The 26,467-nt window shown below is 37.4% G+C and overlaps 1 protein-coding gene and 1 pseudogene across 4 annotated transcripts in view; one reads left to right on the forward strand and one right to left on the reverse strand.

Annotated features, from left to right (window-relative positions):
- The window catches only part of LOC101417561 (zinc finger protein 709-like), a 113,838-nt gene that overhangs the window by 81,863 nt on the left and 5,508 nt on the right, over positions 1-26,467 (forward strand). For 2 of the 4 annotated variants that reach the window (XR_011648515.1, XR_011648516.1), the window contains exon 9: positions 4,858-4,950. The exons of the other annotated variants lie outside the window; for them this stretch is intronic. The gene's annotated coding sequence lies outside the window, so the exon portion shown is untranslated. The remainder of the gene's footprint in view (positions 1-4,857; positions 4,951-26,467) is intronic. 4 annotated transcript variants of the gene reach the window in all.
- Positions 8,605-15,772, reverse strand: LOC101422823 (zinc finger and BTB domain-containing protein 44-like; annotated as a pseudogene).

Genomic DNA, 26,467 nt, shown 5'->3' on the forward strand with positions numbered 1-26,467 from the left:
CAGCAGTCACTCTTGTACTTTGCCAAATCCATTCAATAAGAAAATAAAATAATCACAATATGATAATATATATAAAATAATAATATAATAAAATAAAATTCTTCAATTCCATTCAAATATAAATTCTAATTCTTAGTAAGAAAATCACAAAATTGCATAGTAGTCTGTGGTAGATACTTAAATTTTAACTTTTGACCTACAAAAATGAAATTATACAGCAGGCTTCCCCTTTTATCTTAGCTTTAGTAAGAATAAAATGTTCTAGAGACTACTATGTGGTCTCTGCCCTAACATTCCCCTACTCCATGCTCCATAACACTAGCCAGTTTCATTTTTATCACAAAAGCAATGTCAATCACAAGTATTAATATTTCTTCATCTTCACTTTGTTTGCTTATTTATTTATTTTAGGAGATACTGAGTATTGAACTCAGGACCTGATACATGGGAAGCAAATGTACAATTATTGAGCTACATTTGCTACCCTTCATTTTATTTTTTTCATGGTAGGTACAGGATTATTTTTATTTCTTCTTGTTTAATGCTTCTGGGTAAAACTTTCAGTATAATATTGAATAGCAATGATTAAAACAAGTATCCTTGTATCATTACTTGTCTTAGGGGAAATGCTTTAAGGCTGTCCCCATTGGTATGTGTTTTTCATAAATGTCCATTATGTTGAGGAAATTTCCTTCTATACCAATTTTTCTGAGTGTTTTTTAAAATATATTTTTTTATGTTTTTAAAAGTTACTTAAATTACATAAATATTACATAAAAAATATAAGGGAGTCCCATATGCCCCATTACCTATCCCTTCCACATTTTTCCACATTAACAACATCCTTCATTAGTATCCTCTTGACACTTGGAAATTCTTAGCCATATAAACTCCTTTGTTTACACATTTTATCCCTTTTGGTCAAGGTCTTTTTCCAGTTGCATTGCTTATTGGTGCTTGGTAGTAATCCCTAGGTGCCAGGAAGGCTCATCCTTGAAGTAGTGTCCCAATCTGAGGAAGGTAATGCATTTATATGTTAAGCTCAGCTTAGAAAGAGGCCACATTTGAGCAACAAGGGGGCTTTCGGGAGGTAATTCTTAGGCACCCTATAATACTAAGCTAAGTTACAATTTCAAAATTAAAAGTTCCTAAGTACAGTCATCAATATCATGGGCCCATAAATGAACCATTCTCCTTCACTTGTCACTGCCCCCAGCCATACTCCGGGGATTCTTGCTGTTCCTTTAGAGAATGTGGCAGAACTCCCCAGGATGGGAATTCAATATTTTTTCATTTATTGTGTAAATCTCCACCCACTATGGCCATGCCCCATGAAAATTTGAACACATTTATATGCTTTATAGGTGAACCCCTCCCTTATATCTCCCATCAATGACACCTCACACCAATGATCCTCCCCACCATAGTTGTAATCCTTCTATGATCCAAAACTTCTTAAAAAATAAAGCCAACAAATAATCAAATACAATTAATAAGAAAAGTAATTGTAGCAGTTTGATATAGTTATGGGTTCCAAAAATAGGTATTGGATTATGTTTGTAAATGACCTGTACCTGGGCATGATTAAATTATGATTAGGACTTTGAGCCCTGTCAGTAGGGTGTTGGGTCCCCACCAGTTGGTGGGTGGGGACTCACTGGTAAAAGACATGGCAAAGGACAGAGTTGGAGTGTGTTTAACGTTGGAGTTTTGATGTTGGAGTTTGATGCTGAAGTCTTAAGCTGGTACCCCAGGAAGTTAAGCACACAGAGGAAAGAGAAGCAAGCCCCAGGAACAGAGGAACACTGAGCCAAGAAAGAAGCAAGTCCTGGGAAGGGAGGAACCCTGAGCCCAGAGAAAAACAAGACCTGGGAAGACAGGAACTCAGGAAGCCTGAACTCTGGCAGATGTTAGCAACTATCTTGCTCCAATAGGTGGAAGTAGACTTTGGTGAGGGCAGTAACCTATGCTGCCTGGTATCTTTGAGCTCCTACCCCAAATAAATACCCTTTATAATAGCCAACAGGCTTCTGGTATTTCACATCAGCACCTTTCTGCTGACTATTACAGAATTTGGTACCAATGAGTAGGGAAGTACTTTTGCAATTACCAAAATGCTGGAACGGTTTTATAAATGGATAAGGGGTATTTTTTGGAGGAATTATGAGATGTTTGGAAGAAAAGACCTACAGTGCTTTGAAGAGACTGTTAATAGCAATATGGATGCTAAAGAGACTTTCAATGATGCCTTAGAAGTAAATGATGAAACTATTATTGGAAACTGGAGGAAAGGCAATACATGTTTTAAAGTTGCAGAGAACTTAGCAAGATTAACTCCTGGTGTTTTATGGAAGGCAGGATTTGAAAATGGTGAGCTTGGGTATTTAGCTGAAGAAATTTCCAAGTGAACTTGCAGAATGCAGCTTGGCTTCTGCTTGCAGCTTATACTCAAATGTTAGATGTGGGAGATATGCTGAGGACTGATTTGTTGGGTACAAAGGAAACAGAAACTGATTCTGGAAATTCCAAGCCTCTGGAAATCAAGATCTCAGGTGAAAGTGCCCCATTGGAGGGCTTAACTAAACTTGGAACTTGTAAATCAGGATTGAAGATGCAGTTATGTCAGAAAGACTTGTGGAAAGTTTTACTGTCTGATGGCTTAGATCCATGCTTCCTGCATGCTAAACCAACAGAATTTTGAGAGAGCTGTATGAACAAAACCACTGTCAGCCTGGAATAAAAAGGACATGAAAAGAAGAGATTGATGGGGAAACAACTTCAAGAAGAAAACCATGGAAGCTGAGATCTGGAATTAAGATATCACCTTGGACCAATAGAGAAACCCCACCCATGTGTACAGAGAGGATAAGTTTGCCCCACTAGATGAAGAAGGTGGATGTTCCTGCCCAATGTTCTGATAGACTTTTGCCACCCCAAGGTACAGAGAGGGTGGAAAACATTCCTCGAGGATTTGGACAGTTAAGATCAGCACCCCATAGGACTGAGAGGTGTGCACCTGTCCCCCATGGATCAAGGAAGCCCAGGTGGTCAACTCATAACTCTGAGAGTGTTGAACCTGCATGCTGAAGGTTAGGGAAGGCCAGGTGGTCAACTCATTGCTCTGAGAGGGTTGAACCTGTATGCTAAAAGTTAGGGGGAATGTTGTCCTCATGTCACTGTGCTAGGAGGGTTAAGACACTAACCCAGGGATTGGATAAAGTGTGGCAAGTCACCCCAGTGCTCTCACAGGGTGAGTTCTGGAGGTAGGGCAACACCCAGATGCTTGATGAGGATGGAACCAAGAAAATGGCCATTGGCAAGCCTGTGGAAGGGGTGGGTTCCTATAACACCCCAAGGAGAAAAGACCATCTTTTTAGGAATGACTTTCAGACTTTGAAATTGTTCAGAGGATGCCCTGCAGGATTTCTAAAATATAGAGGACCCATGACTCATGTTTCCCTCCCAATTTCTCCATATTGTAATGAAAAGGTTTATCCTTTGTCCATTTGCATATTGGAAGCAGATAAATTGTTTTTGTAAGTTTCAGACATCTACATCCAGATGGGGTCTTTGCCCAAAGACAAAGTGTATTTCTTTAAATTGACTGTGATGTGATTTAATGCTTGCATATTTTACTGATTTAAGGTTTGTTCTAATATTGCAATGTCTTTTTAGAATTCAGTGAGTGGAGTGTAGCCGTTTGATATAGTTATGAATTCCAAAAATAGATATTGGATTATGTTTGTAAACTGGCCTATACCCAGGCATGATTAAATTATGATTAGGGCTTTGATTAGGTATGTCAGTAGGGTATTGAGTCCCTACCACTTGGTGGGTGGGGCACTGATAAAAGGCATGACAAAGGACAGAGTTGGAGGGTATTTAATGTTAGAGTTTTGAGGTTGCAGTTTGATGCTGAAGTCTTAAGCTGAACCCTCAGAAAGTAAGCACACAGAGGAAAGAGAAGCAAGCCACAGGGAGAGAGGAACTCTGAACCAAGGAAGAAGGAAGTCCTTGGAAGAGAGGAACCTGAGCCCAGAGAAAAGCAAGACCTGGGAAGACAGGAATCTAGGAAGCCTGAACCTTGGCAGATGTTGGCAGCTGTCTTGCTCCAACATGTGGAAGTAGACTTTGGTGAGCAAAGTAACCTATGCTACCTGGTATCTGTAAGCTCCTACCCCAAATATATACCCTTTATAATAGCCAACATGCTTCTGGTATTTTGCATCAGCACACTTTTGGCTGACTAATACAGAATTAATGATAATTTTTTAAGTAAATTAAATATAAGTAATAAAACATATGGAATAATAAAAAAAAGAAACAATATTTAAAAATTTTTGACATTGTCTTTCATCACTGTAAGGTCTGTTGTCTTGTATGTACAGTGACGTTTTCCACCATTTGTACTCCCAGTGTTATTTTTTCCACATCGTCATCAAAGAAGTTTTATGTTACAGAAAAGTCATGTACATATTTAGGGGTTTCCCATAAACATATCTTCATTCCTTTCCCCTATTAATAATATTTTTCCTGTGGATCATACATTTGTTACAATTGATGTACAAATATTAAAATATTGTTACTAACCATGGTCAATGATTTACATTATGGTTTAATTTTGGACCATGCCCTTTTTATAAATTTTGATGAAATTTAATGTGACCTGTATCCATCACTGCAAGATCATGGAGTACAATTCCATCACCCCCAAATGTCCCATATTCATCTCTTCTATTACTCCCTCTTCCTCCCCTCAGGACCCATGGTACAATCAAACTTCTCTTGAGGAACAAGATTCATAGTTATTCGTAACAATATTTAGTGTTTGACATGCTGGTCTGTCTTCCCCTCTAGGCATTGCCTATGCTCTCCAGAGACTCCTGTCCCTCTATTTGAGATCATAGCATGACTTCCCAGGATGGCAGTCCAACACTTCCCTCTCATTATGTGAGTCTTCACCTACTGATATTGATGTGGGCTATGGGTGGGAGGCTCTTCATCTCTTTGTAGATAACCTAAGCTGTCTGTGACTTTTGGGTGTGGGACGGTCAGAGGCTGCAGTCTTGCTCTTGGTGACCATAGCAATGACTCCAGTCCCAGGAAACAGCAATGCAAACTCTATAAACTTTAAATATTCAGGGAAAAATGCAAACCAAATGTGCTAAAAGCTTATCTAGAATGTATAAGGTCTATGCTAAAAGCTTACCTAGGATGTGGACGATATATGCTAATTCAAGCCTATTGAATTTGGACAATTTGACCCTTCCTCTCTGTATAAAAGGAACTCAAAATTCTTGTTCAGGGCTTGGGTTTGAAACAGAAAGCTCCTGAGTCCGGCTGGCCATCAATAAACCATTTTTCCTTCTCAAAATCATTCCTGAGTCCTGGCCTTTCTATATGCAAATAATTGAACCTCTCTCAACTTCTACAACACTATAGAAGTTGGGTGTATGTGGTATTGAAGGCCAGGACATGAGAACTCTGAAAAGGAAGTTGATTTATTTTGACTGGCCAGACTCGCTGGACTCCTGTCCTAATAAAAACTAAGCCCCAAATAGAATTTTGGGTTCCCTTTTATACAGAAAAGATATAAGGGTAGGGAGTTAAATGGTGCTTTTATGAAAGAAAATTACTTTCCTTGTTAGTTAAGTGTTTGTCTGAGTAACAGATAGGTTTTGAATTAAAGTACCCTGCCACATTTCAGGTGAGCTTGAATTGGCATACCCCCCACATTTCAGGTGAGCTTGAATTAAAATCTCCCCCACGTTCTGTCTGGATGCAACATTGAATACACATTCAGTCTTACATCCTTCCTGAACATTCAAAGCTTGCAGGCCCTATATTACTTATTTAGATTTCTAGAGATGAGGCACACTTAAGTACAGAATAAGACAATTTTGAATTTATGCATGGGCTATATTAAAACCACTCACCTAATTACTAATCACCCAATGTTATGCCTCCCAGCTAACATACCCTCTTAACATAAAATGCTAATCTAGCTTCCAAACCCCAGCCAGTGCTCCCATGCAGAACTCAATGACTAACCAGAGTATTGAAACTTAAGGCTCCATGCCCAGGGTGGCTGCACAGTGAACCTGTATCTAACACAGCCCCAAAGCCCTGGGCATACTTCCATCTTTGCCCTGGGTGCATTTCCATCATCACTTTGCCAGGCTTGAGCTGTAACACTGAGAGCACTTCCACATGCACCCCAACCAGGCTAACACTCAAGCTGCAACACTGTGAACTCAAGCCGTAACACTGAGCTGTAACCAAAGAAACATCTGATCACTGCATTTAGGCCACATTTCTTCATTCTGAAGTTTATTTGGTCCAATGATCAAAAGTGGCAAAATATTTGAGCTTTCTTTTCAAGTACTTTATATTCTTTCTCTGCTAGCCTTTTTTTTTTTTAAAGATTTATTTATTTATTTAATTCCCCCCCCCCTCCCCTGGTTGTCTGTTCTTGGTGTCTATTTGCTGCGTCTTGTTTCTTTGTCCGCTTCTGTTGTCGTCAGCGGCACGGGAAGTGTGGGCTGTGCCATTCCTGGGCAGGCTGCACTTTCTTTTCACACTGGGCAGCTTTCCTCATGGGCGCACTCCTTGCGCGTGGGGCTCCCCCACGCGGGGGACACCCTTGCGTGGCACGGCACTCCTTGCGCGTATCAGCACTGCGCATGGCCAGCTCCACACGGGTCAAGGAGGCCCGGGGTTTGAACCGCGGACCTCCCATATGGTAGACGGACGCCCTAACCACTGGGCCAAAGTCTGTTTCCCTCTGCTAGCCTTTTTAGCATTATTATTGTGTTTTGATATGGGGCTTCATGGGATTTGCTATCAGCACTCTGAAGGAAATGTTTTTCTTGGAGGCATATTCTTTGTAGGTTCTTAAACAGCGTCTGCCCAAAAAGAGTTGGGGCATTTTTTAATACCTGTGACAATACAGTTCAACAATATTGTTTTAGTCCAGTATTGGGATCCTCCCATTCAAAAACAAAAAGCATTTGTGATTCTTTCTGTAAAGGTATTCAGCAAAAAGCATCTTTCAATTGTAAAATAGTGAACCAAGCTTAAGGATCTAAGGTGCTGACAAGGAGTATATATGGATTAGGCACTATTGGGTGGATGTCTTCTACCACTGGATTAACAGCTCTTAAGTCTTACACAAATATCTACTCTTGTGTGCCAGGTTTCAGGACTGGAAAGATGGACATATTAAAATCTGACAAGCAAGGTCTGATTAGGTCCCAAATGAGGAACTTTTTTTTTCTTTCTCAAGCACATATAGCTCCTCAGTTACAACTACTAACTCAGTTGTTCCTCTAGAGTTCAGAAAAATACAAAGGTGGACACAGATTCATTAAATGACATAGAACAGGTCTCCTTATTAATAAAAAAAGAAGAGAAAAAAGGCTTAGTAATATACATATCTCACAAAACCTAGCCCCATATTCTTTTTTACCTTTAGTATTAATATAGTGCCAACTTTGCTTTTGCTACAAAAACATTAAAATATTAACAAGAGTCCATAAAATAGTTATATTTTCCCCATGTACCACCATATTCTTAACACCTTGAAGTAGAACATTCCCGTATTTATATTATTAAGTACAATCCTCATCTACTTCCAAAATCATTGCTATACATTCCCAACATTTTCCTCCATCTATTCTCCAGCTAACATTAATTTTCTTAGACTACTCATTTCAGCCACAATCACATCCATAAGCCAAAAGTGTTTGTCACATTCATTATAATGTGTTACTATCATTTCCAACCAATTGAAAAACATATTTACATTGACCTTATTAAACATACTACATACATCCAGTATCTTCTCTCTCTTCTTATCCCATTCCATCTCTGACCAACCTTCACTTCATTGTCCAACTCCATAAGTCTATACATTGTATTTAGTTATATCAGTGAGACCATGCAATATTCCTCCCTTTGAATCTGCCCTGTTCCTTTCAATATAATATCTTCAAGGTTACTCCATGTTTTCATGTGCTTTCCCAGTTGATTTTTTTCTTAGAGCTGAATGATATTCCATCTTATGAATACACCACATCTTGTTTATCCATTCATCATTTGGAGGACACTTAGGTTGTTTCCCTCTTTTAGCAGTTGTGAATAATGCCATATGAATATCAGTGTGCAAATATCTGTTCAAGTCATTGCTTTCAGTTCTTCTGAATATATTCCTAGTAGTGGGATTGCTGGGTCATATGACATTTCTATATTTTGTTTCCTGATGAACTACCAGATCATCTTCCACATAGATTGAACCATTTTGTAATCCCATCAACAGTAAAGGAATGTTCCTATCTCTCCACATCCTCTGTGGCATTTGTAGTTTTCTGATTTTTTTTTTTAACTGGTGTTCTTTGTTCTTTTGCATTGAAAATAATTCACAATTCATACCTTATGCTTTTGGCCCATCAGCTGCTGTTCAACTGTATTTTCTTTCCCACTGTGGAAATGGGAAAAAAATTATAATGCTATTAGCATTTTTTTAAAAATCCAGTTATCATATTTAACCCTTCTTTACATTTCATAGTATCTAATAGACACTTAAAAACATTTGCTGAATTGGTTTTATTGTATCATGAAAAACACAGAAAACATTACATCTATAGAGGAAGACTGTGGACTAATGAGAAGGTCCTCTTGACCTTGCTCACTTCCTAATATTGTCTGCTGATCTCTCAGTAAAAAATGAGATGCATCGACAGGCTGGGGCACTTCCTCATGAACCTCCTCATCACTTAACCTTCTGACTTTGACACAGACATCTTCTTCAGTACCCAGAGGCAAACTAGTTATTGTGCTCTTATAAGTCACATAATCAGCTGATCTTCTGCATGGTTCAGATGGGTGAGGAAATTATAAAGTTTGGGTATTTTCTGCATCTTAACCTTTTCAGACTGCATCATTTGATCAATTCCGAAAGGAAAAGTCCAGGGAAAAGCTAAAGAAGAATAAGCTAGTTGATTTATACCTTCTGAGTAGGAAGCTAAGGAATTCAGTACCTGGGGAGAACTTGTTTGCTATACTTTCCAGGACTTTAAGGAGACATAACTATGTAGCTTTTACACTTTCTCTGGGACTCTTGGCAAACAGGAATGTTTCTTTCTACCACACTGCACTCTGAATCAAAGGAAAAATGCTTCCATCTCAAGAAGTAGAATTGCCATTGGAATTTTTTCTTGTCCAGCATCTAGACCCTTTTCTGGTTGGCTATTGGGTGTATTCCATAAAATACTTGATTTCATGAATTCTGAGCAGGGGTTGGCAATTTTAAATATTTGCATGTACCTGGCAACAGCTAGAACACCAATAATATTTTCTCTGTTAATTGACAGAGTGTCTGTGTAAGCATATTCTAAAAGGGGTAGAAAGCCAGTCACTGTAACATGATGGAAATCCAACACATTCTTGTTCTCACCCACAGCTAGCCCCACAAACTTGGTGCAAAAGAAATCACTGCAAGCCACTAGAAGCACCTTATGTGCCCAAAAGATTTTGTCCAGAACACATATAGTGATATTACTAAAATGTCCATCATTTTGCAGCATATTTAGCTTTCCAAGCATTTCCTGGCTGTGGGAAGAGGAGCTATGAATAAATGTTTTCAAACCCGTCGTCTTCCTCTTCTACAGATGCTCCTCAAGATGCAATGAGTCAGAATTGTCCTGTGGCAATGGTTCAGGGTCCTTAGCCCTACTGCTGTTGCTCCTTCTGCTGGGTTGGGCAGTGACCCAAGGGAGGGCAGGGAATGTGGCTCCCTTCTGGTCCCCCAGGGTCAGAGGCCTATCTCATGACATTGCACAGAGTGTTGTGCAGGGCCTTGGGCTGGGGCATGGTGGCACATCCATGTGGGGCTTGTGCACAATGGGTGGTTGTGGTGTAGTCCAGCTGGCCATTGGGCTTGAGGGGGAGGAGTGAGTTACCAGCCCAAGCTGAAGGTGGATTTGCTCAGTCACAGGCAGCTCGCATTTAGAGTAGCACGTGGTCCAGGCAGAGCCCAGTGGCAAAGGGGAGGGGGAAAAAGGGGAAGGTAGGGAAGGTTGGTGAAGGGGAGTCGCTGCTGCAAGTTTGGGCCCCACCCCACCACTCTTCTGTTATTTAAATTATAACCATACTAAACATTGGGAGATGAGTTTTATGTGCATTCCCCTAGTAGCTAGTGATGTTGAACATCATTTCATGTATTTTTGGCAATTTGTATTTCCACTTTGGAGAAATTTTTGTTCAATTATTTTGCCCATTTTTAAAATGGGTTTCCTTGTCAATTTGTTGATAAATTGTGTGATCTCTTTATTTAGCATGGAGATAAATCCCTTATCAGGAAAGCATTTCACAAGATTTTTTATCATTGAGTAGGCTGCCTTTGTACTTTCTTGACAAAGTCTTTTGAAGAAAAGAAGTATTTAATTTTGAGGCAGTCCCATTTGTCTAGTTTTTCCTTTGTTGCTTGTGCTCTTGGTGTAATTCCAAGAAACCATCATTAGTAACAAAACTTAAACGTGTTTCCCTAAATTTTCTTCTAGGAGGTTTATAGTTCTTTTTTTAATATAATTAGGTCCTTGATCCATTTTGTATTAATGTTTGTATAAGGTGTGATATAAGGGTTCTCTTTTTTTAGATATGGATATTCAGTTTCCCAGTACCATTTAATGAATAGGCAAATATGACCTATTTGAGTATGTTCAACATTCTTGTCAAAAAATCACTTGACTATAGATTTGTGGATCTATTTATGTACTTTTGATTTGATTCCATTTTCAGTCTGTCTTTCTGCAAGTACCATGGCATTTCTACCACTGAAAATTAGATAATATGCTTTAAAGTTTGGAGGTGGGAGTCCCTAACTTCATTCTTTTTTAATTTTTAAGATATTTTTGACTATTTGGGGGTTTTACATTTGTACCTAAATTTGATAATTGGCTTCTCCAATTCTACAAAGAAGGATATTGGAAAATTCATTAGGATTGCATTGAATCTGTATATCAGTTCAGATCAAATTGACATTTTAATGATATTTACTCTTTCAAACCATGAGCACAGAATATCCCTTTAGTTAGAGCATCCATGGTTTCTCTTAGCAATGTTTTATAGTTTTCTAAATACAGGTCCTTTATGTCCTTGGTTAAATTTATTCCTAAATATTTGATTCTTTAATCAATATTGTAAATCAAATTTTTTTCTGGCTTCCTCCTCAGGTTACTCATTAATAGTACATAGAAAGCTATAAATTTTTGCATATAGATCTTGTATCCTGCCCCTTTGCTGAAATTGTCTATAAGTTCTAATAGTTTTGATGTGGATTTTTTTGGATTTTCTCATGATAGGATCATACCAACTGCAAATAAATTTTACTTCTTGTTTCATATTTGGATTCTGTTTACTTCTTTTTCTTGCCTGATTGCTCTAGCAAGGACTTCTAGCACCATATTGAACAACGGTGGGGAGAATGGGCATTCTTGTTGAAAAGCTTTCAGTCTTTCATCAATGAGTACCATGTTACCCATGGGTTTTTCATATATGCACTTTATCATGTTGAAAAATTTCCTATTTCTAACTTTTGAAGTTTTTTACCAAGGAAAGGTGCTGTATTTTGTCAAATGCCTTTTCTGCAACAAATAAGAAGATAATGCATTAATTCTTTTTAAATTTATTTTTTTAATATTACATTTAAAAAAATGAGGTCCCCATATACCTCCCACCCCCTTGCCCCACTCCTCCCCCCATAACAACAATCTCCTCCATCATCATGAGACATTCATTGCCTATCTCATCCATCATCATGAGACATTCATTGCATTTGGTGAATACATCTCTGAGCACCACTGCACCTCATGGTCAATGGTCCTCATCATAGCCCACACTCTCCCACAGTCCACTCAGTGGGCCATGGGAGGACATACAGTATCAAGTAACTGTCCCTGTAGCACCACCCAGGACAACTCTAAGTCCCAAAAATGCCCCCACATCTCATCTCTTCCTCCCACTCCTTACCCCCAGCAGCTACCATGGCCACTTTCTCCACACCAATGCCACAATTGTAGTGTATTACACTGATTGATTTTCTTATGTTGAACCACCTCACATACCTGGTATAAAGCCCTCTTGATCATGATATATTGTATTTTACAGGTGTTTTTGGATTTTGTGAGCAAATTTTTTTTAGGATTTTTGCATCTATTTTCATTAAAGAACATGGGCTGTAATTTTCTTTTTTCATAATATCTTTACCTAGCCTTGGTATTAGGGCCATGTTAACTTCATAGAGTGATTTGGGGAGCATTACTTCCTACTTAATATTTTGGAAGCATTTGAGCAATATTTGTATCTTTACATGATTGGTAGAATTCACCTGTGAAGCCATCTTTTCTTGGACTTTTCATTTTGGGGATTTTTTTTTTTAACAAATCAACTTTATTGATTCATATTTATAAAATATCAGTCTATCCAAAATGTACAATTAATGGAATTCTGTTGTGCATTCATCACGCCAATCACTTCCAGAACATTTTCATTATTTTGATGATAATAATACAAATAACAAAAAACAACCAAGTCAACAAAACTCATCACCTCTCAATCTATCTGTGCTTCCCCCAACATACATAGCTGCAATTGTTTCCTTCTCTCCAGTTAATTTATATTTATATTTTATAAAAACAGTCTTACATATGCAATGTCACTTATATTCATATTTTACATGAGGTTTCACAATGTTATACAGCCTCATGTTACATTTTTTAGCTTTCCTTCTAGTAATATAAATGTCCTTAGACCTTCCCTTTCAACCACTGTCATTTTGGGAATAATTTTGAAGACTTTCAATTTCTTTTTTTGTTTGTTTGTTTGGTTTGTTGAGGTCTTCTATTTCTTTTATTTATTTTCATCATCATCAAGGCACATTCATTGCCTTTGGTGAATACATTTTGGAGCACTGCTGCACCACATGGTATTGCTGCACTGCGGCACCACATGTAAATTGTTGTTTATACTCTCCCCCAGTCCACCCATTGGGCATAGTAGGACATACAGTGGCCAACATTTGTCCCTGCAGTACCACCCAGGACAACTCCAAGTCCTGAAAATGCCCCCATGTCACATCTCTTCTTCCCTCTCCCTCCCCTCAGCAGCTACTGTGGCCACTTTCTATTTCTTTTAGATTCATTGTGCCTTGTTCATGCTTTTTAGAAATTTGTCCATTTCTTCAATGTTGTTTGGTTGGTTGGCATACAGTTTTTGATATTTATAGTATCCTCTTATAATCTCTTTTATTTCTACTGTGTTAAGTATAATGTCACCCTTCTCATTTCTGATTTTATTTATTTTTTATTTGTTAATCTAGCTAAGAGCTTATTGCTTTTGTTGGTCTTTTCCAAGAAACAACTTGTGGTTCTGTTGATTTTCTCTATTGTTTTTAATTCTCCATTTCATTTATTTCTGCTTGATTTTGTTATTTCTTTCCTTGTTTTGGGGTTGATTTCCTATTCTTTTTCTCATTCATCCAGGTGTACAGTTAGTTCTTTTATTTTAGCTCTTTCTTCTTTTTTTTAAGTGAGCATTGAAACCTATATATTTCTCTCCTACCATTCCCTTTTCAAGAACCAAGTTTTGATATGTTGTGCTCTCATTTTCATTTGTCAAAGTATTTACTGATTTCTTTTTCAATTTCTTCTCTAAACTATTATTTAAGAGTATATTGTTTACTGTGCATATATCTGTGAATTTTCCTTTTTAATACCTCATTCATTTCCAACATTTTCCACTATGATCAGAGAAAGTGCTTTGTATAACTTCAATGTTTTGAAATTTATGGAGATATGACTTATGACCCAATATATCATCTATTTTGGAGAAAGATCCATGAGTGCTTAAGTAGAGTATATATCCTGTTTTGCAGTGTAATGTTTTATAAATATCTGTTAGACCTAGTTCATTTATCATATAAGGCAAGCTTTTAGTTTCCTTATTATCCCCTTTTCAGATGTTCCATCTAACACTGACTGCCAGTGTTGAAGTCTAAGAATTATTATAAAGACATTTATTTCCCCCTTCAGTTTTGCTAGTGTATGTCTCATGTATTTTGGGCATTTACGGTAGGTGGATAAATATTTAGTATTGCTATTTTTCTTGGTGAATTGTTCCTTTTATTAATATATTGTACCATATTACATCTCTTATAAAAGTTTTCAAATTAAAATCTATTTTGTCTGACATTAGTATCACTACACCTTCTCTTTTTTATTGATATTAGCATGAAATATCTTATTCCAACCTTTCACATTCAGCCTGATTGTGTCCTGGTATCTAAGATGAGTCTTCTGTAGAAAGCAAAAATGGCTTATTTTAAAAATCAATTCTATCACTCTGTTTTTTTTGCCAGGTTATAGAATATGCACAACTTTAATTACATGTTAATGCCAAATCATTACAAAATGGATGCAGCAGTATACAATCTCAGAGAGTTTCATGTGTTCCATATTCCCACAAACATTTGTTTTTGAAAAACTTATATTTGCAAATTTGTCAGATATGAGATAATCATACTGTTTTGCATTTTATATTACTGAAATGAAACATTAAGAACACTTTCATGTGATTGTGTTTATTTTCATTTCATTTTGTTTTGAGGATGATAAAATGTTTATTCAGATCTTTCCCATTTTTATTCTGGGTTTTTTATTTTTTCCTTAATAATTGTATTAGTTCTTTGTATCTTATATTTTTAAAATGGGAAGTTCCATGTGCTGTAAATTCAAGCATATTATATGAATGGAATCTTACAGTATGTGATATTTTGGAATAGCATTTTTTGTTTCAGCATAATTCCATGGAGATTCTTCCAAGTTACTGCATGTATCAATAGTTTGTTCTAGTTTATTATTGAGTTGTATTCTATAGAATGGAAGTATATAACACAAGTATACTTTGTTTAACCATTACACTTTTAAAGGACATCTAGGTTGTTTACAGTTTTTGGTTAATACAAATAAGGCTGCAATCAACACGTTTACAGGTTTTTATGTGAACATATGTTTTAGCTTTTCTGGGATAAATTCCCCAAGAGTGTGATTGCTGGGATGTATGATAGCTGCAAATTTAGGTGTTTTAAAAAGAACTTGCCAAACTATTTTCCAGAGCAGCCATCCTATTTGACATTCCCACCACCAATGTATGAGTGATCTTATGGGGATGTTTCTTTCTTTTTTTTACAGTTTTTAAAAAAGTTTATTAAAGTATATCACTCATACATAAACATAAATAAACAATAAGTATATAGTAATAGCTGTGAACTTAGAAAACAAACATATATAACATTATCCAAGACTACCATACCTCATCCTACCAGTCTTTCTCTTTTAATTGGGGAGTTCAATCCATTAAAATTCAATCTTACTACTATAAAAGCATTATTTATTTTGTACATTTTATCCTTTTGCTTTCTGTTGTAATATCTTATTATTGTCTGTCTTTTAATCTTTTTGGTTTCTCTTACTTATGTTCTTCATTTCTACATTCTTGTCCAAGGCTCTCTTCCTTGTCTTTTCCTTTCAGGTTGTAATGCATTCTTTGATATCTCTTATAGATTTGGTCCTTGGTAACATACTCTCTTAAGTTTTTGATGGTAAAAACTTTAAACTCACCTTCATTTCTGAAGGATAGTTTTCCACATAATGAATTCTTGGCTGGCAGCTTTTTTTTCTTTTTGTACTTTAAACATTTTGTACCTTCTTACCTCCATAGTTTCTGAAGACAGAAAAGCACTTAGCTTTATTAGACTCCTTCATAAGTAATACATTTCTTTTCTCTGCTGCTCTCAAAATCCTCTCTTTATGTTTGGCCTTTGACAATCTGAATAGTAGGTGTATCACAGTAGTTTTGTTAGGATTTATGCACTTTGTGGTTCATTGTCCTTCCTGAATATTGATATTATTCCTTCAGTTTCTGATTGGGGGCTGTATTCCTGAGCCCAACATTACACAAGATGTGTAATTATCCAGTTTATTTCAGCCTCCTTGTTCGTTCAGATTCCATTTTGGGTCAGTTATTTGAACTGTCTGACTCCCCAGGACATGAGCAGCATTGTGAGTGTTACTACTGCCTAAAATTCAGCATGATCTTCATCCTTTTCTAGTAAAATTTACTTTCATCTGAGGTTACAATTACATTTGGTAATGATTGTATATCTGCCCAATTTGTTGCAATGGTTCCAAATATAGATTTAAAAAGATTTTCTACCTTTCTGGTGTCCTCTCTGTAGGTAGGCCTCAATCTTTCCAATTATATAGGTCAGTTATTGAAAATTGAATATGGGTATATAGATAGCAGCTTGATTGTCCTTATTCATCCGATCCTGCAGGTAATTGTCAAGGAGGGAATTGGCCCTGACTTTGCTCTTTCAAGGTAGAGGCACCTTGACAAAAAGTCTCATTCCTCTGGATGTAAGGTAGGGAGGTAATTTCTGGGGAATCTAATGGTAATTCAGTTTCATTTCTATCCCTCTTATATGGCAGTATAGATGATATTGGAGTTGTGACAATCTCAAGTATCAATGTATTAGAAACAATGGTATCTAAAACATCATCAGAAATAAAACCTCATCAGTACAGATAGAATCAGAGAGGGTTTTTCTAACTTTTATTCAGTCATCCTTACAGCTATTTAATTCCTGCTTTGGTTTAGAGGTAATTAACTAATTCCTTTCCTGGTTGGTGTGGTGAACCCTTTCCATTTTTTACTATCAAGTGTTGGGGATACAGGTCCTGACTAACTTGGCAATGTACCATGTCTGAAACAAACTATCTCAAGATTTTTATTTTGGACTAACTCCATAAAATATTGACTATAAGGAATCTCATCACATTTACTTAACCTTCTTCAGAATAGATCCAATTGCGGAACAGTATTTTGCTCTAAGGACCCTTGGCCTGGTCATTTCTCTTCATCTTCTAATACACATTGATGCCAGATTTACTTACAAAGACAGATCATTCTCCTTTTTGTCATTAGTTCATACACAAATTGTTCTTAATGTTTAATAATGCAGCCTACTAGGTTGTTCTATTTTTCCCTCAGAATTCTGGTTATTTCTCCTTTCCATAGTTTGGCTAAACAAGTTCCAAGAAACCTAGGCAATCAATGTTAGTAACACCTCCTGTATAAGTAACATCTCCACAAAACCAGGCATGACAAATTTCCATTTACAGCTTCAGCCAGAGCTATTGTGCTGCTGAAAAGGACAGTACAACCTCACACACAATACACAGAGAAAAGAACATGTTTCCCTTCATGCCCTGCCTCCTTTAGAGATCCTAGATACCCAGGGCAAGAAACTCATTTCCCAAGTCTCAGAATAAAATACTCTGGTAGCTACAGAGTGAGAGTCCATGAAAATATAATCCTTGGGGATAATCAAGCAGTGTGCTTATCATGAGGACACTAGTCCATCTCGGTTGTCAATTGAAGGTGACCAGAATGGTCCACAGATCAACACATGGCACAGCAGAATATGAAGACACAGTAGGCTAGAAAGGAAAAGTGGTTTTATCAGAAGGTGGATTACAGATCTAATCAATCTCAAATATTTCTCCCTAGTGAGGAAATTTCATACAACTTTTATATAGATTTTGAACAAAGAAATTTAATTATTGAGTTGAGATCTCTGGGAAGAGACTCAGGAGTTTCTCTATTCTGCTCTCATTAACACCAAGATAAATATGCCTGGTGACTCTAAGACTCATGGTGATAAGGATAAAAGTATGATTGAAGCATTCCATGCTTACATCATGTATTTTTATTTTCAAAGAAGAAATAAAAGGTCTGCTTAATTTCAAATAAAGCACATAAGCAGGACTATTTGCTTTTCTACAGAAGCTTTATTTCTATACTAAGGTTCATGGTAGGCTACACATAGATTTTATTTTACTAATGCTACAGAAATTAGGCTGAAAACACATAGGACTACAGTAGAAAATTAATGAAAAGGGAGAAATTGATTACCTAAAATATATGTAACCAAAAAACTAAAGTGTAATTTTTTAATTTCAGAGGAGTGAATTATAAAAGAAAATGACAAAATATTTATTTGCATGTAAATACCAAACATAAAATGGAAATACATTGTTTGATTTCCCTACAGAAATAATTTATTCTTCTATATGTCATTATGTGTCTGAATAATTTTGTAGTTATAAATATAAAAATTCTTTGAAGTCCGTCTTATTCATAGGAAAATCAGCAGTGAAATTTAATCACTTATTTTGGGAACACCAAATATTTTGAAGTTTGAAGCAATATTGGATATAACAAGACCTGTACTGGATGGTCTCTCCTTTTCTTGGTAGTAAAATATATACACTCAAGAAATATTAAAATATTTTTCCTTGAATATATTTTTTAACATGAATTTTTCTATTTTTATAGTCACATGAATGAGAAAATGTTGGTAGATTGCAAGTCCTTTTTAGACCTACAAATTAGTAGGAATCTTCTTGCTATTGATGCTCTACTGTACTTATTTTGGACAAACAAAGTACATAAAATTGTGAAGCCTCATTGATGTAGGCTACAGGTGGGAGGCTCTTTGTCTCTTCAGAGATAACCTTAACCTAAGCTGTCTGTCCTGATTGTGGTTGTGGGATGGTAAGAGGCTGCAGCCTGCCCTTGGTAACCATGACAATGACTCCAGTCCCAGGAAATAGTTTATCAATGCAAGCCAAATGTGCTAAAAGCTTATCTAGAATCTCTGAAGTCCATGCTAAAAGCTTACCTAGGATGTGGAAGATATATATGCTAATTCAAACCTATTGAGCACTGAGACAAAGAATGATTTAGCCCTTCCTCTGTATAAAAGGAACTCAAAATTCTTGTTTGGGGCTCGGGTTTGAAACAAAAAGCTCCCTGAGTCTGGCCGGCCATCAATAAACCATCTTTCCTTCTCAAAATCATTCCTGAGTCCAGGCCTTTCTATATGCAAATAATTGAACCTCTCTCAAATTCTACAACATTTTTGGGGGCTCATCTGGGATTGCAAACAAAGGCCAGAGATGGTAGCATTTTGCTGCCCCTTCCAAATCCATGAGGAAGCTGGGAGGACTTGGGTGAACCCCAAATCTGGTCACCCTTGAATTAAATTTAATCCAGAAAAGATGTGGTCTCCACCCGAATCTTCCCAGCAAAAATCGAGGGCAATGAAAGGTCTGAAAAGAGATTCTGGAATGAAAAAGAACTCTGAACATGGAAGAAGGTAAGATTCCCTGGGACAGCACAGTCTGGAGAACCATAGCTTTAATTGCTAGGGAGGGAGGCTGTTCACCTCCCAAGAAAACCCTAGTAGCCCCAGAAAATTGGGGGGAAGCCATTCTAAGTCTGGAAAAAGGAGAAAAACTGGGGAAAAGCCTGGTATTTTGGATTTGTCTAACTACATGTTAGAATCTGGTACTGGCCTTATATCCACTGAAGGAGTGGAGGCTTGATTTTAATAGGAAGGGCTGTTTATAGGTTCAAGACCTAACATCCTCAAAATTAATCTGGATTTTAAAAAAACTTGGTTACAGGAAAATGAATCAGCTTTTCTAGTGAAGCTTGATCTGGGTGTAAACTTAAACAGTGAAAAAGGTCTAGCTGGAATCTTTTGTTATGGTGCTGAATTGTGAATGAATTCGCTTTATACTAGATGCTAATGTTAAGTGTTCTCTTTAAGGTTTGTGATGGTGATGTGGGCTATGGGTGGAAGGCTCTGTGTCTCTTCAGAGATAACTAAGTTGTTTGACTTGTGGGTGTAGAATGGTAAGAGGCTGCAGTCCCAGGAAATGTTTAACAATGCAAGGGCTATAAACTTTAAGTATTTAGGGGAAATGCAAAAACCAAGGCTTATCTAGAATGTCTGGAGTCCATGCTAAAAGCTTACCTAAGATGTGGAAGAGATATATGCTAATTGAAGCCTATTGAGAACTGAAACAAAGGGACCATTTGGCCTTTCCTCTCTGTATAAAAGACGTTTGAAAATCTTGTTCGGGGCTCGGGATTCCAACTGAAAGCTCCCGAGTCTGGCCGGCCATCAATAAACCATTTTTCCTTCTCAAAATCATTCCTGAGTCCTGGCCTCTCTATACTCAAATAATTGAACTTCTCTTAAATTCCACAACAATGGCTGTGGGGGCAGCCATGCTGAAAAAAACATATATAGAACTTGTGGGTCAGATTAGTGACCTGTGTGCTTCTGTTTGTGTCAGCTCAATGCTGGTATTGGAGTTGTGTGGTTATGTAAAGTGGTGGAATTTGAGTTGGAACCCTCCCTTGCCATTGGCAAGGGGGTGAGTTGATTATGGGGCAAAACTGAGGAGTCTGGATGTTTGTGCATGCTCTGCTGCCTCGTCTCTGGTCTACACCTTTGCCAGGGCTTGAAGGTTGTCTGTGTCCATGCCATGCACCCGAGTTTGTTAGGGCTGCCCCAGTCAGGGTGGCTGGGTGCCCGGAAAGGGTGCTGAATTTGGGTAGGTTCTGTCTGCCCATTTTGGCAGAAAGCTGGAAAGGGGGAGCGGCTTGCCCCTTTCCTGTGAGTTCACACCTTCTATTCATAACCACATTCCTATTTAATCACTGTGCACCCTACTGCCTGGAAGGGGGTGAGGTGAAGATAATGAAAAGCAGGATCAAAATAAATGCAGTAAAGTTCCCTCCCTAGTGTGTCAAAGCCAAAATACATTTGCATTCTCCCCAGGTTCTTTACTTTTCCAAATCTCTCTCTCTGTAAGATTGTAGAAATACTTTGAAATGTTTTAAAACTATAAACTTATCTAAAGAAAGGAGGCTATTGCTTGAAACAATAGACCTCTAATCACTTGATAGCCTTTTCAATGGTCTGGCTGGGAACTTCAAGGTTGTAAGACTACAGAGGGAAAAAAAAAAAAGGAATGAAAGGCCACTTTAAAATCTATGTTTGGCTTTTGTCAGTTGCTGGTGCCTAAGAATTCATAGTAAAAAGGTAAAAAAGTAGTTTAAAATGAATCTTTAAATGCCAGTACTCTCTTTGCTGATAAATTAAATGCATAATTTGCAGATGAGAATTTGTTCCATTACTAGGAAAATGCAGAACTTCACATAATTGTTACTAATAAAATTCTTATAGCTTAATTAATAAAAGTATCCAATTCACCTTAAGGTGAAAACTTAATGAAAACTGTAACTAAGAGTTAAGATCATTTGTAGATGCATTTATGTTATAAAACAGTGGAAAATTTTATAACTGAGTCAATTTAGCCTGTAACTATTCTAAACTAACCTTTCCTTCATTTATGGTTACTTCAAGCCTTACTGATGTGGGATATGGGTGGAAGGCTCTTTGTCTCTTCAGAGATAACTTAAGCTGAAGACTGTGGGTGTGGAATGGTAAGAGGCTGCAGTCCTGCCCTTAGGGACAATGACTGCAGGCTCCAGTCCCAGGAAACAGTTTAACAATGCAAGGGCTATAAACTTTAAGTATTTAGGGGAAATGCAAAAAGTAAATATGCTAAAAGCTTATCTAGAATGTCTGGAGTCCATGCTAAAAGCTTACCTAAGATGTGGAAAATAGACATGCTAATTGAAGCCTATTGAGAACTGAAACAAAGCGACCATTTGGCCTTTCCTCCTGGTATAAAAGACATTTGAAAATCTTGTTCAGGGCTCGGGATTCAAACAGAAAGCTCCCGAGTCCAGCTGGCCGTCAAATAAACCATTTTTCCTTCTCAAAATCATTCCTGAGTCCTGGCCTCTCTATACTCAAATAATTGAACTTCTCTCTAATTCCACAACATTTTTGGTGACTCTGGTGGGATAACAAATGAAGGCCAGAGACGGTAGCATTTTGCTGCCCCTTCCAAATCCCCAAAGAAGCCAGGAGGACTCAGGTGAACCCCAAATCTGGGCACCCCTGGATTAAATTTAATCCAGAAAAGATGTGGGCTCCACCAGAATCTTCCCGACAAAAATCGAGGGCAATGGAAGGTCTGAAGAGAAAAATTCTGGGAACGAAAAAGAACTCCGAACATGGAAGAAGGTAAGACTCCCCGGGTGAGCACAGTCTGGAAGGCCCTAGCTTTAATTGCTAGGAAGGGGAGGCTGATCACCTCCCAAGAGAACCCTAGTAGCCCCAGAAGGCTGGGGGGAAGCCGTTCTCTCTAGGCTTGGGAAAAGGAGAAAAACCGGGGAAAAGCCCTGGTGTTTTGGGTTTGTCTAACTGCATGTTAGAATCTGGTACTAGTCTTATATCCACTAAAGGAGTGGAGTCTCGATTTTAATAGGAAAGGCTAGTTATAGGTTCAAGTCCTAATGTCCTGGAAATTGGTCTAGATTAAGGAAAACAAAACTTGGTTACAGGAAAATGGATCGGCTTTTCTGGTGGAGCTTGGTCTGGCTGTAAAGTTTAAACAGTGGAAAAGTCTAGCTGAAATCTTTTGTTATGGTGCTAATTTGTGAATAAATTCGCTTTATACCAAATGTTAAGTGTTCTGAGGTTTGTGATGGCTGTGGGGGCAGCCATGGTGAAAATAAATATATAAACTTGTGAGTCAGATTAGTGACCTTTGTGCTTCTGTCTGTGTCAGCTCAATGCTAGTGTTGGAGTTGTGTCCTTATGTAAAGTAGAATTACAGCTGAGCTGGAGCCCTCCCTTGCCATTGGCAAGGGGGTGAAATGATTCTGGGGCAAAAGCTGAGGAGTCTGGATGTTTGCGGAGTCTAGATGTTTGTGCATGCTCTGCTGTCTTGTCTCTGGTCTGGCCCTTTGCCGGGGCTTGGAGGCCATCTGTGTCCACGCCATGCACCCAAGTTTGTTGGGGATGTCCCAGTCAGGGTGGCTGGGTCCCTGGGAGAGTTGCCAAATTTGAGTAGGTTCTGTCTGCCCATTTTGGCTGAAAGCTGGAAAGGGGGGAGCGGCTTGCCCCTTTCCAGTGAGTCCACCCTTCTATTCATAAGCTGCATTCCTGTTTGTTGTGCGCCTGACTGCCTGGAAGGGGGGGGGGAAGTGAAGGGGTGAAAAGCAGAGTCAGAATAAATGCAGTAAAGTTCCCTCCTTAGGGTGTCAAAGCCAAAATACCTTTGCATTCTGCCCAGGTTCTTAGAAGGTATTGTAGTAACTTTAAGTAAGAGAATGTGTTCTGTGAAGGTAAAATTTGTCTTAAGGGTATAAATAATTATAAAAGTTTTACAAAGCATTGTTTAAATTAAGGTATTTAAATGGCTAATTGCAGAAGGTCATTATTTAACAAAAACTGAATTAATAATAATAATAATAAAAGGCAATTTTTTAACAAACTTATTCGGCAGCCAGTCTCCCCTGCCAACTTGCTTCCAAAAATCTGTTTCTGGTATTACATGCTACTAAGTATTTAAAGTGAAAAAAAGTTCATTATTTTAACAAACTTGTTTAGTATTAATGGCAATTATATGTTGTAAGAAGTTTGCCTGGTTACTTAGTATGTGGGATATATGGAGTGTGTTTTTATTGTTAAGGAAACAGAAGATGATTTTGTCCTAAGATAAAATGATTGATTATTGGAAAGAGTAGAGTGTGGGACAGAACCTGAATGAATACTGAAAGTGTAGAAGGTTTGTGGAAGGAAAATTTTTATGATTAAAATTGAGTAAGACCAATATACAAAGAAAATCTTTTATCAATAGCTTCTTGTGCTTTAACCTCATCATTTCCTTAGTGTTTGAAGAAGAGTCTTACCTCTTTTAAAAGAACATTTTATGTTCTAGAAATCAAATCCTGAAAAGTAGGCTTTTATTTCAAACTAACTGCAAGAGATTTATTCTTTTACTTTAAAGGAAAAATTAAAGTAATGGTTAAGTTCATTTAATATGTTATAAGTCGAATGAAAGGTAAAGGTGTTATAAAATTAATAAGTTTTTTTAAAAATTAATAAAAACTGTAACTAAGAGTTAAAATCATTTATAAATGCATTTATATTATAAAACAGTGGAAAGACAATAACTGAAATTATAGCTGGGTGAATTTAGCCTGAAACTTTTAAGTGTAAATTCTAAACTAACCTTTCCTTTGTTTATGGTTACTTCAAGCCTAACCTTACCCTTTGCCTTTGCCTATGGTTATTTCATAATTGAGAAGAGCTGGGACATCACTGTCTCCTCTCCTGATATTAGTAACCCTTTCTCTCATGTATTCAAGCATAAACTAAATAAATGGCTGCCTGATGGAATAAGGTTAAATGACCACTGGAGTTTTTTTTTTTTTTTTTAAGATTTATTTTATTTAATTCCCCCCCCCCCCGGTTGTCTGTTCTTGGTGTCGATTTGCTGCGTCTTGTTTCCTTGTCGGCTTCTGTTGTCGGCTTCTGTTGTCGTCAGCGGCACGGGAAGTGTGGGTGGCGCCATTCCTGGGCAGGCTGCTCTTTCTTTTCACGCTGGGCGGCTTTCCTCACAGGCGCACTCCTTGCGCGTGGGGCTCCCCCATGCGGGGGACACCCTTGCGTGGCACGGCACTCCTTGCGTGCATCAGCACTGCGCATGGCCAGCTCCACACGGGTCAAGGAGGCCCGGGGTTTGAACCGCGGACCTCCCATATGGTAGACGGATGCCCTAACCACTGGGCCAAAGTCCGTTTCCCAACTGGAGTTTTATTATCACCAAAATCAAAAGGGGGGAGCAGGTAAAAACTAAAATGGTTGGAATGTGATAGAGGAAGCAGTTAAATCAAACTTTTGCATGGGAAAGTTAACTCTCAGATAAGCTGTAACTTCTGAAGTATCCAATCTATGGAAAAACAGAGGAAGAGCTTGCATGCTAGGCTTAGGGGTATAAATTGTGTCATTTTCCTTTGTTCGTGGCACCAGCCATATCTGGCTCTGTACCCCTTCTTGCAAGATTGAGAATAAATTATTTTCTTCTCCACAATCTGGTGAGCCTTATTTTCTTCCAGAAGATTTCTTTCCAACAAAATAAAGGTAATTAGTGGCTCTATTAACAAATTTCAGTAAGTAAAGGAAAGTCCATAAAAACTATGGAGAGATCTTTCCTGGGTTATGATTTAAAAAAAAAAAGTAATTGTGTAATGTGTTTTAAAACCTGGTAGTCAGTATGCATGTGTTTTAAAACCTAGTAGTCAGTATGCTTTTAAATTAATAATTTTCATAACTTAAAGAAAAGAAGTCTTTAGCTTCCTGTAAGGGAAAAAGAGAACATTCCTTGCATAAACTATTATGGTTTCAATTTTATTTAACTTGAGTGCAATCTCCCATAGTTAATTTATAAACTAAATTAACATTATGTACGAAATCTTTAGAGTAATGAAAATTTTAAGTTCACATTGGTGAAATTAGGCTAAAAAAAAAAAAAGAGATTGTAGATATGCTGTCTTAAATAAAGAGTAAATTTCTTTGGTAATTGTAATTTAATAAGTTTATTTAAACATGAGGTGTCTAGTCAACGTGGTTATAGTCAATTATAAGGAGTTTGTAAAACATCTGCCAAACTGAAAATGTTTAAATAGTTCTAGTTCTAGAGAAGTCATTGTTAACTAAAACTTAGATTGGTATTGGTAGCAGAAATAACTTAATGATAATAAAACCTGTCTGAAGGCCACCGCAAAGTACATATTTAAGTAAATGGTAATAAAAAGTTATCTTGATTATATTGGAAGTCTTCTGTTTTCATTTTAACAATGAAAAATATTTTTTCCTTTATTACTAAAGTAAAGTACCTACTGTTATCTTCAGAGTAAAATTGTGTAAGTAAACAGTCATTTGATATATGTGTTGCATTAAGTTTTTAAAAATATATATAAAAACAATGAATAAACTTTAACATTGTCAAACTCTTGTGCATTCAAACCAGGCCTTGAATACATTACAAGTGGCCTCTCCATGTGAGTTATTGGCTAGGCTGGTCACTGGACCCCTCAATTAAAATATGTGCTATATCAGTCTCTGGTTCTGCTCCTGAAGTTGATGGAAACTATATTGCAGTTTCAAGCTCCTGCAGCAGCCAATAATGACTCGGTACAGCCAAGTGTACAATGGATATCGCCTCCAGACTGGCACTGTTCCATAGTGCCAGAGAGCACTATGCACCAGGCTAGTGGAATACTGGAAAATCTCTCTAAGATGAAGGATGCTGCAACTTGCTCACTGCGTTGAAGAACATGCTAAGTGGAGCCATGATACCAGGATACTGTAAGTGAACTTAAATACAATTGGCATTATGGGCTGCTCTCATGGAGAGATAACATGTAAGGTATTACAAACCTGAAACTCAAAACTAATAATTGCAACTTTGAATCCTTATGCATTAAGTAATACATTAGTACTTTTATCCTGTACTAAATATATGCCTAATAATTGTAATGTTATCTTTTCTATTCTGGATCAAGTGCAGAAGTATATTAGACATGTTAAATTACTGGTAAAATCATTTTCTAAACAATTAATAACATGTCT

The sequence above is a fragment of the Dasypus novemcinctus genome, chromosome 3, assembly GCF_030445035.2.
Source record: "Dasypus novemcinctus isolate mDasNov1 chromosome 3, mDasNov1.1.hap2, whole genome shotgun sequence".
Lineage (NCBI taxonomy): Eukaryota > Metazoa > Chordata > Mammalia > Cingulata > Dasypodidae > Dasypus > Dasypus novemcinctus.